General features: G+C 37.2%; 3 protein-coding genes across 18 annotated transcripts in view; 2 read left to right on the forward strand and 1 right to left on the reverse strand.

Moving 5' to 3' along the window:
• The window catches only part of LOC127867115 (uncharacterized), a 229,674-nt gene that overhangs the window by 163,214 nt on the left and 47,462 nt on the right, over positions 1-18,998 (forward strand). The window lies entirely within an intron of this gene.
• LOC127867101 (uncharacterized) overlaps positions 1-18,998 on the reverse strand; it is a 242,158-nt gene that overhangs the window by 158,813 nt on the left and 64,347 nt on the right. The gene's annotated exons all lie outside the window — the stretch shown is intronic.
• Positions 1-18,998, forward strand: part of LOC127867092 (uncharacterized) — a 377,266-nt gene that overhangs the window by 17,037 nt on the left and 341,231 nt on the right. The window lies entirely within an intron of this gene.

Consider the following 18,998-nt stretch of genomic DNA (forward strand, 5'->3'; position numbering starts at 1 on the left):
TTAGGCGGAAAGTGGCTGATAAGCCTGTGTGGTTAGCAAACTCTAAGCTGAAACGACGCTTTCAACACATGAATTATGCCCAGTTTTCGCAGAGCGCGGCTCACATCATTACCGCTTTGATATGCGCCCAATATTAAGAATACCAATAAGGATTAAATATGTTCGTCAGAAAACGTTTCTCATGCACTTGATTAACCTTTATCGCGAATATTAACATCACATAATCAAGCGCTGTAATTAAATAATCGCGTGTTGAGAAAACTGGACATAATGCTTGTGCTTAAAGTGTAGTCCCGGATTAGCCTGTGCAGTCCACACAGGCTAATCAGGGACTACACTTTCCGCTTGTATCACATTTTTTGTTTAAATGAAGTCTCTTCTTAGCATAAATCCAATGTAGGCGGAAAATGTCGTCCCTGATTAGCCTGTGACGGCACTTTACGCACATGCATTATGCCCAGTTTTATCAAATTAATAAACAATAATTTGCATTTTTTGAAATAGTACAAAACAATGAATTCAACATCTAGTTCAACAGCGTAGATAACGTATTTCCATTTCCGCAAGATTAGCTCAAATTGTGTTATATTCCTTTTCATGAGTATATATGGAACGGTATTTCGGTAAAAATCATTCGTGGTGAATATTTACATTATGACTGATGTTAATTCTAATATGCTTCATGACAATTCCAAACATGCCGGTTGTCTATTCGTTTATACTTGATGATTGTTGCAACATTACATCATTGATGGTGAATATATACATTATTCCTGATGTTTATTCTAATATGCTTTATGAAAATTCGAACCTGCTTGTTGTCTTTTCGGTTATACTTGATGATTGTTGCAACATGCTTGGTGACAATCCAATGTGTGTGTGTTCATTATTCCTGTAACCAGTCATAATCAGTTATGCCACTAAGCGTCATTAACAACGGCAGTTAGCAACTGACAGTAAACATAATGTTACTAAGCAGAATGCAAGTGACAAAATTATGACAGCAGTTGGCGCACGTTTATTTTCCGTATGTTGAATAAATGAAAAAAGAGAAAACATACGATCCATTTTGACTACTTTACTGAAAAAGCTGAGTAAGTTCCCTTTGTTTAATAATCTCCATTAAGATTCATTATTTAAGCGTAACCTGCCCTCATCAATGTCGATCTTATTAACTAGTTATATAATTTTACGCCGAAATACGTTGAATAAACAGAATATTCAGATTTTTGAAAATAATGTCTATTTTTGCGTTAAAATCGCTTTGTATTTTGATTGATTTTGTCGATGGTATAAGATTTTGCTGCACAAAATTGGTAGCAGTTTGAAGGAAAACCACCCTTTTAAGCAAATATGTAAACTTTTTCAATGTCGCACTCTTCGTTTAGTCAAATTTGAGTTTAATGCTAGGGGTCCCACATTTTTCAAACTGAAGCCTCTACATGAACCTTAAACTAAATGCGTTTATAATTGCCATTAAGACCAGTAGGACTGCACAAAAAAATTTACTGCCGTGAATGTTTTTGATATTTGTAAGTTGCAGTTGGTACTCAAGAAAATATACATGTATTTTATTCAGGACATAACGGAGCCGATGTGTTGGTGGAGCTGGTTTTGACATCCGACGCATATATTTATGAATGAAACGCTTAATGAACGTTGACGTCGCTCTTGGTTACTAGAAAAATTCCCACGCACGGATTTCAACCGTCATTGTTTACAATCAATTAAGTGCACAAGTACTCGAATGGGTATAGCGTTTTTTAAAGGTATATGTACAGCGCGTGTGCCGGGAAAACAGGGCTTAATGTGTTTTTTTGTTCAGCTCTATAATGTTTATATCAAAACTGTATGAAAAATGTCGATGAACATTAATCCGGTGTTTATTTTTGAAAATATTGATGCGTTTATTAATTATGGATCTAAAACGGAGTATTAATACGCATATAAAAAACACCGGGCGTATTGCATATTAGTTCGGAGACATGAAACTATTCGAAACTATTCGAAAAAAAGAAATAAGAGGTTCAATTCTATATGTCAAGTCTCGCTGCGCACGATTACGCTCTTACTTCTCGTATATATTTGACTTTGAATCTCGGCAAATACCTAGTTAATTAGTTTCCTTAATCTAAATTAAGTCATGCATCTATATGTACTGTAAGCAGCATAGCATGACTTCCAAATGACCGACTGCTCTTTCATATGTGATTGAGATTGACACGAAATACCTACCCATCTATATTAAAGTTTATATGTGCATTTCAATATTATAGTTTTATAGCCTTTTATGTGGTGCAATATAAGTGTACTCTAGTAAATTTGAAATTATGTAATGGCATTCCTCTCAACATACATACAGAGTTCCGGATAACTTTTTCAACAAAATCTTGGTTAACACTCTAGTAAAAAAAACAGCCTTACAGTGTATTATTAATTCGTTTTTACCGGTAAGTATAATTTTTGGCACATCAGCATTTAGGTTTATAGTCTAAGAAGAGCTCATGACAATATCCGGGTTACAGCAGACTATTTGCGAAAAAAGGACCAGATAATGGAAAACGTTTGGCTTTTACTGTTTTAAAGATGGTCTGTAATTCATAATAACGTCAAAGTGCTGTTGATTTCATAATTTTAATGTGGGCCTAGACGAGTGAGAACTCATTGATCAAATGTTTACAATATATGCATTGATACTGAGTTTTACGCATGATCGCAAATTTTGAATTCTTATTTTATTTTTTCAATGTGTTACCGTACGCACATAATGTAAGTTTGTTACTAAACCTTTTTTTCATTTTGTACGACTTTAAGCGTCTGATCTGGAGCTCTGCATACATGTATTTGTAGCATACTAGTATATTAAAATATATCCATAGAGTATCTTTTGTTATTGATGGTAAATTACTGTACAAGAATTATGGTTAGTCTATAACAAAAACAAGAAATATCTTTATGCTCTCTAATTACACCCTGATCTTTAATGACACATGTATATCATACCAAACTGTGAATTTCGTTGTTTCCTTTCCTAAATTAATGATGTTAAGTGTACGGACGTGATTTACATTGCCATATGCATGAACATTTAATTTTTTCCGTTTTGATTGTTTTTTCTTCTAATTCAATAAGCTTAGGCATGTTTGTTCGTTAAGTACGTCCATAATTTCACGATGATTCTCGAAAGTAGGCATAAGCACATAGCCGGACCCGTGTATTTAACGTATTTCGAAACCTTCGTTTTCAAATAAAACCTAGGCTAGCGCCGTTTGATGCACATTTTATTATTACTTGGGTTCTGGTGATAACCTAAGATATCGAATAAACACGTTCTGGAAGCCATATGCAATCTCTAAGCGAGAACCTAATCTTGGGATTTTACGTCGAACCGCTTGCCATAGCTTAGCGCTGTTAATAATTGTAAATTATCTAAGGCCTCCGAAATATTTGTGACTAAAAAAATATTTTTATACCTCAATAACGTTGCTAGTATTTTTTCTGTGAGGATTTTAATCGTCCCTTGAAGTGTACAACAATGGTGATAATATATCGCATTGTAAACGGGGCATATCGACGGCTAGGACGGTATTTTAATTTCTAAATAAATTTATCCATTTCAATAAAATTATTTATTGATTTCTCAAAACACATGCCTTGTTGTTTAAATATTCTGTTAAAAGGTGCATTTTAATACTTATAACAAGCGCTGTCTCCAGGAAGGCATATGCCCACGATAAACGCTTTGATAGAAATTATGAGCAGTTTTCGAAACCTAAACGCGGACAATAAATTCAAGGGGTCAAAATGTGTGTGCGTATGGAAAGGCATTTTTCGTACACACATGCATACCAAATATGAATGTTACATCTTAAGCCAATTTAAAGTTAAAATGAATATTTTTCGAAACCTAAACGCTAAGTGTGACGGACGGACAGACGGACAGTGCGATCACTATATGCCGCCCTTCGGGGGCATAAAACGTTGTTCCCGGAAATTTTTTCGCAGGCACAAGCAAATCGTAGTACACGTAATGGTAAAATATTTATGAATGAAATGTACATGAGCGTTAAGGTGCACGTTTTATAGTTTATTATAGTCTCATCCAATATTTACAATTTTCACAATGCATATATAAAACATAAAGCTATAGATACAACATTGGCCATTCATAAAAGGAAGTATAAGAGACTTATTCAACGCTTATCAATGTACATTACATGACTATCATGACTATACATGGTAAAAACTACATTACCACCACCGACCCTATCAAGAATGCCATACACTTCCAATATAGTGTCCGTCATTACAAAATGCATAATGGCGCAAACAATTACACATTTTAAAAGATCCTCCAATCACCATGGTCATTCCTTGATTAAGATGAATCGTGGTGATAATATAAATCTCCAATGTAATATAAACTTAAAATCAGTTTTCATAATGTATTAAGTAAAATTGCTAGCCATACGTAAGCTTGAAGGGAAGTAACTCGAACCATATTGCCAACCATTTTTAAGCCCTAAAGAGTTACCTTTCTTCAACTTCATTCAAATGTTTTAGCAAGCAAGTTTATTGCATTGTTATAGTCCCAGTCTATATACAATGTAATGTACAAATGTATTTCAACATTGATAAAATAGATACATTGCATTCTTTATGACCGTTCAACAAAAGACTTTTATCCCACTTTTACAGCGAAATCGGTTGATTAAAGCCCCGTTGATTAAATTTCATCTATAATCAACGGTAAGGCTATAATCAATGGCACGAAATGACGTCATCAACTGCCGAACCGGGACTACTTTTTCCCACGCACCTCGTCACCTGTATTTGCCAAGTGCATCAATAATAAAAACAATCTCAAATGTTTGTCAATCTTAATGACCTTAAAACAATGAAATCCTGTGTTCATTTACAAGCTGTACTCGGATATGCGTCCATCTGATTTTTCTTCAAAGCATCTTTTCCACCTGGCAATACGCACAAATGACACTGCATCCCGGTGATTCTTGCGTCAACAATTGGGTGTCAACAAGTTAGGTCAGATGCTGAAGGCCATGGCAAAAGACGCCGGCTTTCTCAAGCACAAGAGAATAACGAACCACTCAATTCGCAAATTACTGGTCCAAAAACTTCGAAATGCAAACATTCCACCCACTGAAACCATGGCCATAACAGGGCACAAAAATGTCCAGCCCATAACCAATTATTCCAACATATCTGTTGAACAGCAGCAAAAGTGATCATTCTTGCTCAGTCCAGTAAATGTTACAATCCAACAGATTCCTCTTGTTCACCTTCATGCACCGAAACTATGGCCGAAATGCAGCCTAGACAACCACTGTCTACCGTCGAACAAGTTGATCTTGATGTTCGCCCCACCCAGTCACTTCACCAGCAAATGTCTTTCTCTAGTTCGAACAACTTTGCCTCACAATTCTTTGGTGCCACTTTCAACATTCAAAATGTTAATGTATATAATAAGCTTAAATCCAAGTAATCTTTGTTATTTCGTCACGAAATAACCACATATTATAACAAAGAAGCAAATATTGTGCACCTCGTGATCCACTCGATAGTTTGATATCGAAAGTGAATTGTGTGTGGTGTTAGGCTACGTTGTAAACAAATGTAGTTCCTTGTATATAACAACTTAATGTCATATTGATATCATAAAACCTAAAGATTTGCAATTCAATATGATTAAAATTGTAATTAATAACGCTCGACACTTTGTTACAGAACGATATTCTGATTTAAAAAAAATGATTATTTGATCAGCGGTTATTTTTGGAACGCGGAGTAATACACTGACCTTGGTTACACTACAGTCATTATCAAAGTACGACAAACACTCATGAAAACTTATTTTGTTTAAATAAAAAAAGTTTACTGAATAAAAAGTGGGATAAATAGAATAATAGGTTAGTGTTGATTATAGATCAGGTTTATCATGCTCGGCACGAAAACGAAAAAGCACTCGCCAAGGCTCGTGCTTTTTGTTTTTTAAGCCTCGCATGATAAACCTGATCTATAATCAAAACTAACCTATTATTCTCTATATAAGGTACCTTAATGTACATTCATGTTATTCATTATTTACACTGATAAAAACATCAGTAAATTGATACAGTCTCACCTATGTACTTTTAAAATGTATTAAAACTAATACATGACTATTTTTATGCAATAATAGAAAAGTATATTACATGTTAATATATAATAGTTTTAAAAACAGATTATAACCTGCACTATACTATACACGTCTTATTCACGGAATAAAATTTGTGTAAGAAATGTTGAGAATGCTGCTACTCTAAATAATATCTAGAATTTAGAAATTCTAAATTTAATTAATACATTACAGCTTTGCATGCGGACTCGCAATTGAAGGTTACATATTTAAATGTGAAATAGTGGTTGGAATAGCATTCATACTCCAACTGAACATTCAGCATATGATCTTAATATGCATACTCACTAACAATACTGGTCTTTTAATGGTACTTTGGTGTAGAAAATATTGACGGTTGCGATCTATGTGGGGTCTGAGTTGTAATACATATATATATATGATCAAAATGTGTGATTTTGACCTTTGTGTGTGACTTTGACCATGACCCTAGCAACCGCGATCTTATATTTGAAACTCAGCTATATAATGGAGAACAATTGTGACAGTTATAACAGAATTCCTTGATACATAGTAAAGGAATTACCAAATAATGAATAATTTATCAAATTTGTGACCTTTGACCTCAATGTGTGACCTTGACCTTAGCCCCTAGGATTATGGGTGTTGAATGTGAAACAACCCCAGATGATTGGAATAACTATAGAAAGTTGCATGGCTCTGGCTCATGTGTTTATGAAGATAAAGCTCTTAGCTTCTATCAAAAAGCATTTTTTTTCAAGATACAAAGGGCCATGACCTTAGCCCCTAGAATTATGGATGTTGAATGTGAATCACCCCTAGATGATTGGGAACAACTATGGCAAGTTTCATGGCTCTGGCTCATGTGTTAGTGAAGATAAAGCTCTAAGCTTATATTAAAAAGCATTTTTTTCAAGATACAAAGGACCATAACTCTGTTATAAACAGATGGTGTACATCATCCTCTTATCCATATAAAATACTCATACCAAGTTTCAATGAAATCCGCTAATGCACTTACAAGATATGGCTCTGGACACAAAAGTGCCGGACGGACGGAAGGACGGACAGACAGCGCCAAAACAATATCCCTCCGCCTATAACTGGGGATAACAAATGCCTACAAAATGTTAACGACTTAAGTAAGGCTAACGGGTATATACTTTAAATACAATATTTAAATGGTTCACTTTTTTTGCATTAGGACTAGATGGTGAATTATAAAAAAAACATTTATTAGAAACAAGATGGTATTATTTCAAACAATGTACAAGGCAAAAAATACAATGTCATGTTATGGTACAATTCTGCATTAACATGTTATACAATTTAACAACCGACGTTTAAATATGTGTTCAATTTAGGAACTAATCAGAACACAGAGCCCACTACTTACAACTAATAAAGAAAAGAAATGAAATTAAGCATTCTACTGAAACTAAATTAAGAGTGAAGGTAGGTAACAACAATTTTGCATTTCAGAAACTACAGAAGTGAACTGCCAATAACGATTATACAATGATTTAGTGACAATTGTTTTGCTCTATGGGACATATATATCTGAACTAGTTATATGCAGGTGAAGTGTACCTGAACAGTTTTAAAAGATAACAGTGAAAATAAGGGACATTCACCTATATACAACACAGGATTAATTTGTACCTGTATTTAAATTAGTATAAACCTGCATTTTAAACATACTGTTTTTGAGTAGTACATCATAATGTAGCCTAGATATTAGTATACATGTATAAATTTTATAGATAAACAACACAAAAACTAGGCCACCGTGCCACTTTAAGGATTAGCAGATGCAAGATACAACCTTTTATTTATTATATGTATAAAGTACTAATAAAAGTTAACAATATATATGTTCATGTTTAGCTATGGACGGACCACAAACTGATTATTACAAAATATCTAATATTAAGCTTTTTTCCATGTGTACATGCTATTATTAAGGAAAACCTTGCACATTGCCTTTAAATAATTTTCTTTAAACCAGACCTGAAAATTGAAATATTAACACACTGACCAACTAAGCATTTTTTGAAAACAGGTTGAAATTTGCAAGCTACAAAGGATTCCACAGATCCCCTAATTCCTATGAGTGCTCTACTGCAGCTAACCAGACAGTAAACGGTTTCTCATACATAAGCTTTATAACCAGTTCATAAAACTTGCAGCACAAACATAATGAATTTTTAAACATCTGATATCTCAAGACCCGTCAGGGTTCTAAAAAGACAAAATTAAGACACACATTAATTTTTTGATTGTACATAGTTGGATCGGATAATGCTTTTGTAGAGAGCTGGAGTTGCCATTTCAGGTTCTAGGAGCACATCGTTTCAAGTTTCAAGTGTTTAACTCTCTTGTTTTATACTGTTAGGCAAAGTAAGGAAATTATATTGCTCACAGGAAACTTGAATGCATTCATGTCTTTCCTTCCAAAAGAATATCCTTGATTTCGAAACCATTGATGAACTCTGAAAATATTATTTGACAATTGTTAAGGACTCTCTATTATACCATTACAAATGTTTAAATGTATAAAAACAAATTTAGTTGAACATGATTGTTTACAACTGTTTTACAATTGTTTGTTGAAATGTTTTATGACAATTTACAACATTTTACACTATTTTGAGTGTCAGTATACAGTCCACAAGAACAATGTATACAAGAGAGTTGTTTAAAATGTGGCAATCTTATTGAGATAAAATGACTGAATGGATAAATACAAAAAGAGATAATATAACCTAAACTAATAAGATATTTTAGAGTAAGCGCAATAAACTCAATGTTGGAAAGTAGAAATTGTTAATTTTTTTGCAAATAGCCATTTGGAAATATGCTTCCCCAGGTTATAGTTAACAAGCATACTCACTTTGAACACCATGTCTTATATCTCTGAAAAAATACAGACATAAACTGCCTAATAGAAATTGGAATGTCCTGATTAAAGCTATACTGTTTTACTATTAATTAAAGCTAATGTTTATGTTAATGTTTATTTAAAGTTAATTAAATACAGTGTCTTTATGTTGCCAAAAATAAGCTCATAATATCATTATAATTATTGTCTTAAACCCAGTAATATCAATTTATTACATACTATTTTATTTTTACTGTGTTTTAATATTGTAGCCGGTATTGTTTAATTGCTTCAGTTTCGTACGGCATTTTTATTTATATCACACAATTTTAGATTATTAATCCTTTAATAAATGCTGCATAAAAGTATCAATCACTCTTATACTTTATCAATTGAATGTACATAAATATTTTTTGTACGACGCCATTGAGTATAATTATATAAATAAGTGTTTCATCAAATTCGCAAGTTTCAAGTTTCAATGCTAAAACATAGTCCCACACGGATTTAAAGCAGGGCTTTGGGATAACAAATAAAACTCGAAACAGGCAGCAACTGGGTAATTCACAACAGGAACAACTATGCCGAGAAAAAAAATTCAAAAGCCGACGGACCCTTTTTGTGTGCGGAGCAGACCCTAAGCATTTTATTGTCGTTTGAAATAAAAAGTACTTGTTTTTTTATTTCTTTTTTACATTTTATCATATCTCAAAAACATAATTTGGCCAACTTCTTAGTATATGGAAAGGATGTATTATAGGCAATCGGGAGATTTTTGTCTCTGGATATCTTTGTTTCAGTAGGAATAGCTTGTGTATAAAATAAAAATCATTTAAAAAAGGAAATGCCAACCTACCTACTCTTAATCTTATTGAACTATTTGTTTTGCAATATTTGTGGAAACACACAAATTTTGTACGCACTAGTAAAATTAACATTATTGTGCAGTTTTTAACCACTATTGTCACAATTAATTTAGTCCAAATATTATCAAGATAATGAGTACCATTTACAATAATGAACTATGAAAACAAACACTTAGTTACTACACATGTAATTCTAAAAGGTAAATTGTATACGCACTAGTACAATTAACATTACAATGCAGTTTTTAACCACCATTGTCACAATAAGAAAAGAATTCATGTAGTCCAAATATTTTCAAGATGATGATTACCATATATGATAAAGTGCTATGAACACAAACACTTAGTGACTATACATGTAATCCTTAAAGGTAAATTGTCAACAAGAGACTCTTTAAGTTTGTAAGGAACATAAAAATTTGCATTTTCGTATCCTGCATCATTTTTTGCAAAATTTAAAACAATCTGACATTATTTTGACTCCGACTAAACAAACGCATCTAAATTGTCAAAATCTACAGTAACAGGAAACAGTGTTGATGCAATGTATTTTACAGTTGAATAGTGTTGTTGAAGATTGATCCTTGATATACCCCGTTATAAATAAAGGCATAATTTGAATACATGATAATTCAGGGCTCTCAATCTATCAAATCTGCGGCCGAATTTCGGCCGCAGTCCCCCACCTGAAAAGTATTTTTTCCCCTTTTGGGGGGAAAAATTCCCCCTGATTAAAAAATTAATATATTTTAAAGATTTGTCTCATGATTATTATATCTCAATTCTATTTCAATTTAATCTTGTTAAACATACTTAATTATGAAAAAAGAAATGAATATAGTGCAAACATGTACACATGTAATAATTAGAGAGAAGTAAAAAAAAATCCCCCAAAAAGGGAAACGCCGCGAAAATTCCCCCTTATGAGGGTAGCGACCCGCTTTCCCTAAAATGGATTGAGGGCCCTGGATATAAAAACTGGTAGTGGTATCAAATGTTCTTGTCGCCGTGACGTAGTGGATATGGTGTCCATTATGAGGTCAAGGGTTGGAACCCCTCTGTGGGAGCGTTCTTTAGATCTCCCCAATTGAAACCCAGGAAACATACTCGAGAGTGTTTCAAATAATCCTTACTTTTAGGCTTTCTATGCAATCGAGCTTAAATAAATAGGTTTAAAAAAATTATTGTCAGGCTGACTGACGGTCTTTCATCTGCACATTTGTTTGAAATTTCAATTAAAACCGTACAGTTGTTTGCTTGAATTTGTTTTCTGCAATTTGGACCCAATGAATTTACATGTACATGATAACCCACTAATGTCAACATGATTTAAGTTCATTTTGACAATGGTACATATATGTTAAATCACCTGGTTGTCACTATTGTTTCCAAAATGAATTGTATCGCGGCCATCAATTATTATCATAACCATAACAAAGGGTAAACGCAGATCTAGTACTTAATCTAGACTATAATTTAACCAGTATAAACAAGTTTATTTACAATAAAGACTTTATGTGTCGATATCGTGATACATAATAAACAATATCATACCGTAAGTTCGACACACTTTCTTATAAACTTTATGTAGGAATGTTAATCGATAAATGATTATGTAAGTGTACCTTAATTGTCGTCATCCTTGTGTCCGAAGATTAAAATTACCAAACTCATGATCTGAAATGTTTTTTACAGTATCCATGGAGGCAGACATCTTGAAAACTTCGCAGTAAATATTCGCCGATTTGCCGTTTTGCAAGACGTTGTTTCATTGGTTAGTTCGATTTAACTCTTATCAAACTGTTTGGGTCAAACAAAGTATCACAACAGTTACAAATATATCACCGCAGTGAAACATTTATTACCGCAGTGACAAAAATGTCAGCGCGGTAACAATTTTGTCACCGCTGTGATATCTATTTTTAGCTGTTGGCGTATCTGTACTTTTGACCCAAAGGGTACGTCATACATGAAAAGTGCGTGTATTGATTTTACCATTGAACAGTGTCGATAACGTGAAATCACGACTTTATATTTGCACCCAAGCGCCACATATTAAATATTTGGAAAACACTTTTTATTTACATTCTAACATTTAAGATCAAATCGGCAACTCTGATTATCCGATTCGTAGAAATTGTTAAATATGACGTATTTATATTCTTATACTTTCATGTTTTATCTATAGGTATATAATATTTAGTAAAGAAAAGTTGATAATACTTATCTCTTGACAGATGTAATATTGACTAAGTAATAAAGCGATTTAAAGGCTTTACTATTATAAGACACACTTTAGTAGTATAGATATTCAATAAGGCATTCGAATAGCGAAATGGCGCCTACATTCTTACAGGAAGCATACAAAACCAAGAATATATCGTGGTTTTGCAACTGAGTTTAATTGTATTGCTAATAAACATACAAAGTTACACCCTCGGAATGTAATCAGGCATCATGCATTTTACATGATATGTCCTCCATCGCTCATACATATAATGCAGAAAATTACATTCCATTCATATGATTACAACACAAATTGTGTATTTAGTATAAATTCAACAGTTTAATGGCCATAACATACGTGTATCTATGGCGTACGAGTGATGTTACAGAATTGTTTTCATCTTCATGAACGCTTTTATAGTAAACGTCAAACAATGTCGTAATTTGGTCATTGAGAAATCAAAGGCAATCTCTTTAATGATATAAACTTGTCACGAACTTCGTGTAAAATCGCCTAATTTCTTACATTTCCGTCACCTCGAAGCGACCTTCGAGTATGTGAGTAAAACTTCGATACTTTTGCCAAATGCAGTCGTGGTGTATTGTAGTGTTGTACATCAATTGCAACATGGTTACGACATGGTTATTGCATGTTGTTTTGTGCATACGTGCATGCCTTTGCAAGAGAAGCTGGTCATATGTGCGGTGAAACTAAAACATCAGTTTGATAAATGTTTATCCTCAAAGTTTGTACATGTATACACTAGTGAAACTGCCCAATTACTGGACATGATGTTTGTCAATATATGTTTCTATTTTCGTTGACCTCTGCAAAACCCATCGACATTAAATTAAATATAAGTAATGATAAGTTGTGATGTTATCTTTAGGCTGTATGTTCTCTCTCGACGTCCTGGATGAAAAGGATTCGCTAAAATGGGAGAAAAGTGCTTTGTTCCGTTTCAAATATTCTAGAAATTGTATATCTCTAATGACAATCATAAGTTAATTGCTGTTTACAAACAGGCTCAATGGTTGTGTCCTGTATTAAGGTGGTAAGCTTCATGTATTAAAGTATACACTTAAAGAACAAGAATAATTAACCCATTTATGCCTTGTGGACTCTCCCATCCTTCTAAATTGGATCAATTTATTTCCAAAATTAGGGATGTCTAGAACATTTTTTTCTATATTTAGAATATTTCTTACAGAAATTCCTTTAAGCAAACAGTGAAGACCCAGATGAGACGCCGCGTGAAGCGGCGTCTCATCTGGGTCTACGCTGTTTGCCAAGTCCTTTTTTCGACACGCTAAAAGTCTATCTATCTATCTAGCAAACACAATTTGGGGCGGGCTGTTTGAAAAGGGGTTAATGCATGTGCGTAAAGTGCCGTCCCGGATTATCATGTGCAGTCCGCATAGGCTAATCAGGGACGACACTTTCCGCTTTAATGATATTTTTAAGAAAGTATCTTCTTATCAAAATTCTAGTAAATGTGTAAAGTTTCGTCCCTGATGAGCCTGTGTGGACTGAACAGGTTAATCTGTGACGACACTTCACGCACATTCATTAAACCCCTTTTTCACAAAGCACGGCCCAATTTTGTTTCGTAACTCAAAATTTTTGGACAGAATATTTCACAATGTAACGACACTAATAAAATATGATAAATCGGTAGAGCAGGTAGGCCTGTCATATCAAAGGTTTACAAACATTTTGAAATGTATACCGTACACACCTTGCATACTTATACTTTAGTTAAAATTCCATTAAAAACGCATGATTTTTGTGTTATTGTACGTGCGTTTAACCAGTGATAAAACATCCCTGATAAAACTTAATATGACCCTATTAAAAAATTCCTGTATCGACCGGAAAGCTCCACTCTGTAGTTTATCCTAACAGTGCACGAGATGTTCAAACAAACGTGTTTGCTTTCTGTGGTGGCTTGAAACAAAATGCAAACGAACTAACAAACAAAAAGCATCGCGACACGAATGGATACATTTATTTTGTATTTCAACATTCTTGCTTGGATCATAGACGTTATTCTAAAATTGTGCATTGTTCATATTTGAATTTGTTATTGTAGACATTTTTGGGCAATGCTCTGTTGAGAGGGGGTTTAATGTATGTGAGTAAAGTGTCGTCCCAGATTAGCATGTGCAGTCCGCACAGGCTAATCACGGGCGACACTTTCCGCTTTTTGGATATTTTTCGTTCAAAGAATGTCTTTTCTAAGCAAGAATCAAGTTTAGGTGCAAGTGCCGTCACTGATTAGGTGCAAGTGTCGTCACTGAATAGCCTGGTTCAAGTGTCGTCACTGATTAGCCTGGTGCAAGTGTCGTCACTGATTAGCTTGGTGCAAGTGTCGTCACTGATTAGGTGCAAGTGTCGTCACTGATAAGCCTGGTGCAAGTGCCGTAACTGATTAGCCTGGTGCAAGTGTCGTCACTGATTAGCCTGGTGCAAGTGTCGTCACTGATTAGCCTGGTGCAAGTGTCGTCACTAATTAGTCTGGTGCAAGTGTCGTCACTGATTAGCTTGGTGCAAGTGTCGTCACTGATTAGCCTGGTGCAAGTGTCGTCACTGATTAGTCTGGTGCAAGTGTCGTCACTGATTAGCCTTGTGCAAGTGTCGTCACTGATTTGCCTGGTGCAAGTGTCGTCAGTGATTAGCCTGGTGCAAGTGTCGTCACTGATTAGCCTGGTGCAAGTGTCGTCACTGATTAGCCTGGTGCAAGTGTCGACACTGATTAGCCTGGTGCAAGTGTCGTGACTGATTAGCCTGGTGCAAGTGTCGTCACTGATTAGCCTGGTGCAAGTGTCGTCAGTGATTAGCTTGGTGCAAGTGTCGTCACTGATTAGCCTGGTGCAAGTGTCGTCACTGATTAGCCTGGTGCAAGTGTCGTCACTGATTAGCCTGGTGCAAGTGTCGTCATTGATTAGCCTGGTGCAAGTGTCGTCACTGATTAGCCTGGTGCAAGTGTCGTCACTGATTAGCCTGGAGCAAGTGTCGTCACTGATTAGCCTGGTGCAAGTGTCGTCACTGATTAGCCTGGTGCAAGTGTCGACACTGATTAGCCTGGTGCAAGTGTCGTCACTGATTAGCCTGGTGCAAGTGTCGTCACTGATTAGTCTGGTGCAAGTGTCGTCACTGATTAGCCTGGTGCAAGTGTCGTCACTGATTAGCCTGGTGCAAGTGTCGTCACTGATTAGCCTGGAGCAAGTGTCGTCACTGATTAGCCTGGTGCAAGTGTCGTCACTGTTTAGCCTGGTGCAAGTGTCGTCACTGATTAGCCTGGTGCAAGTGTCGACACTGATTAGCCTGGTGCAAGTGTCGTCAGTGATTAGCCTGGTGCAAGTGTCGTCACTGTTTAGCCTGGTGCAAGTGTCGTCACTGTTTAGCCTGGTGCAAGTGTCGTCACTGATTAGCCTGGTGCAAGTGTCGTCACTGATTAGCCTGGTGCAAGTGTGGTCACTGATTAGCCTTGTGCAAGTGTCGTCAGTGATTAGCCTGGCGCAAGTGTCGTCACTGATTAGCCTGGTGCAAGTGTCGTCACTGATTAGCCTGGTGCAAGTGTCGTCACTGATTAGCCTGGTGCAAGTGTCGTCACTGATTAGCCTGGTGCAAGTGTCGTCACTGATTAGCCTGGTGCAAGTGTCGACACTGATTAGCCTGGTGCAAGTGTCGTCAGTGATTAGCCTTGTGCAAGTGTCGTCACTGATTAGTCTGGTGCAAGTGTCGTCACTGATTAGGTGCAAGTGTCGTCACTGATTAGCCTGGTGCAAGTGTCGTCACTGATTAGCCTGGTGCAAGTGTCGTCACTAATTAGCCTGGTGCAAGTGTCGTCACTAATTAGCCTGGTGCAAGTGTCGTCACTGATTAGCCTGGTGCAAGTGTCGTCAGTGATTAGCCTGGTGCAAGTGTCGTCACTGATTAGCCTGGTGCAAGTGTCGTCAGTGATTAGCCTGGTGCAAGTGTCGTCAGTGATTAGCCTGGTGCAAGTGTCGTCACTGTTTAGCCTGGTGCAAGTGTCGTCACTGTTTAGCCTGGTGCAAGTGTCGTCACTGTTTAGCCTGGTGCAAGTGTCGTCACTGATTAGCCTGGTGCAAGTGTCGTCACTGATTAGCCTGGTGCAAGTGTGGTCAGCTGATTAGCCTTGTGCAAGTGTCGTCAGTGATTAGCCTGGCTGCAAGTGTTCGTCACTGATTAGCCTGGTGCAAGTGTCGTCACTGATTAGCCTGGTGCAAGTGTCGTCACTGATTAGCCTGGTGCAAGTGTCGTCACTGATTAGCCTGGTGCAAGTGTCGTCACTGATTAGCCTTGTGCAAGTGTCGTCACTGATTAGCCTTGTGCAAGTGTCGTCACTGATTAGCCTGTGCAAGTGTCGTCATTGATTAGCCTGGTGCAAGTGTCGTCACTGATTAGCCTGGTGCAAGTGTGGTCACTGTTTAGCCTGGTGCAAGTGTCGTCACTGATTAGCCTGGTGCAAGTGTCGTCACTGTTTAGCCTGGTGCAAGTGTCGTCACTGATTAGCCTGGTGCAAGTGTCGTCACTGATTAGCCTGGTGCAAGTGTCGTCACTGATAAGCCTGGTGCAAGTGTCGTCACAGATTAGCCTGGTGCAAGTGTCGTCACTGATTAGCCTGGTGCAAGTGTCGTCACTGATTAGCCTGGTGCAAGTGTCGTCACTGATTAGCCTGGTGCAAGTGTCGTCACTGTTTAGCCTGGTGCAAGTGTCGTCACTGTTTAGCCTGGTGCAAGTGTCGTCACTGATTAGCCTGGTGCAAGTGTCGTCACTGATTAGCCTGGTGCAAGTGTGGTCACTGATTAGCCTTGTGCAAGTGTCGTCAGTGATTAGCCTGGCGCAAGTGTCGTCACTGATTAGCCTGGTGCAAGTGTCGTCACTGATTAGCCTGGTGCAAGTGTCGTCACTGATTAGCCTGGTGCAAGTGTCGTCACTGATTAGCCTGGTGCAAGTGTCGTCACTGATTAGCCTTGTGCAAGTGTCGTCACTGATTAGCCTTGTGCAAGTGTCGTCACTGATTAGCCTGTGCAAGTGTCGTCATTGATTAGCCTGGTGCAAGTGTCGTCACTGATTAGCCTGGTGCAAGTGTGGTCACTGTTTAGCCTGGTGCAAGTGTCGTCACTGATTAGCCTGGTGCAAGTGTCGTCACTGTTTAGCCTGGTGCAAGTGTCGTCACTGATTAGCCTGGTGCAAGTGTCGTCACTGATTAGCCTGGTGCAAGTGTCGTCACTGATAAGCCTGGTGCAAGTGTCGTCACTGATTAGCCTGGTGCAAGTGTCGTCACTGATTAGCCTGGTGCAAGTGTCGTCACTGATTAGCCTGGTGCAAGTGTCGTCACTGATTAGCCTGGTGCAAGTGTCGTCACTGATTAGCCTGGTGCAAGTGTCGTCACTGATTAGCCTGGTGCAAGTGTCGTCACTGATTAGCCTGGTGCAAGTGTCGTCACTGATTAGCCTGGTGCAAGTGTCGTCACTGATTAGCCTGGTGAAAGTGTCGTCACTGATAAGCCTGGTGCAAGTGTCGTCACTGATTAGCCTGGTGCAAGTGTCGTCACTGATTAGCCTGGTGCAAGTGTCGTCACTGATTAGTCTGGTGCAAGTGTCGTCACTGATTAGCCTGGTGCAAGTGTCGTCACTGATTAGCCTGGTGCAAGTGTCGTCACTGATTAGCCTGGTGCAAGTGTCGTCACTGATTAGCCTGGTGCAAGTGTCGTCACTGATTAGCCTGGTGCAAGTGTCGTCACTGATTAGCCTGGTGCAAGTGTCGTCACCGATTAGCCTGGTGCAAGTGTCGTCACTGATTAGCCTGGTGCAAGTGTCGTCACTGATTAGCCTGGTGCAAGTGTCGTCACTGATTAGCCTTGTGCAAGTGTCGTCACTGATTAGCCTGGTGCAAGTGTCGTCATTGATTAGCCTGGTGCAAGTGTCGTCACAGATTAGCTTGGTGCAAGTGTCGTCACTGATTAGCCTGGTGCAAGTGTCGTCACTGTTTAGCCTGGTGCAAGTGTCGTCACTGATTAGCCTGGTGCAAGTGTCATTTATGTTAGTCGGCATAAAGTTGTGTATTTTATTTTGCAAAACAGTATATGTTCATCAACACGTACATTCGTGGGATTTCTGATTTTGTTGAAACAAACATGCGAACCTGAGTCGGTCACTTTCCGCTGTGTTTGTGTTAAATTTGTGGATCGGTTAACACACGAATATTAATGTACTACTAATACACACGTTGATTTTACAGTATTTTGTATCTGCTATGACGCTATGACATGTTTTAACTCGCATACAATTGTATCGCATTTTGTACTACAGAGAGATTTAATACGACTGGTTATTGTTCATATACTTATGTTTGTTTGTTTTACATTGTCAGTGTTCGATCATTCAACGAGTTTGGAGAGAGTGCCGCAGTATTTGAACTCGTGACCACTTTGTTTTAACCTCGCCTGGTTTGGGATAAAACAACGTGATAACAATAAATGGCATTCGAAGTGTATGTACATGCATCCATTCATATGAATAATCTTGGAAAGAAACAAGTTCCGTTTGGTACAAGTATGTTAAGGTGTATACTGAGACGTTGGTAAAATACCGTGTTTAAAACGTTTCAACGTTAATAAATGATGGTGACGCTGGATTCTATTTCGTTTATACATGTTTTCAAATATTAGACGGCAAGCTATGGAAAATGATCATTTACCTCAATGCTGACTTTCTGGCATGGAAATATTCGAAGCTGGCTTGTATGTATGATATGAATTTTGTACCGGGACCCTTGTCTTAATTCATATGCGTAAAGAGTAGTCCCAGATTCGCCTGTGCATTCCTATAAGGCTAA

This window comes from Dreissena polymorpha, chromosome 2, assembly GCF_020536995.1.
Source record: "Dreissena polymorpha isolate Duluth1 chromosome 2, UMN_Dpol_1.0, whole genome shotgun sequence".
Lineage (NCBI taxonomy): Eukaryota > Metazoa > Mollusca > Bivalvia > Myida > Dreissenidae > Dreissena > Dreissena polymorpha.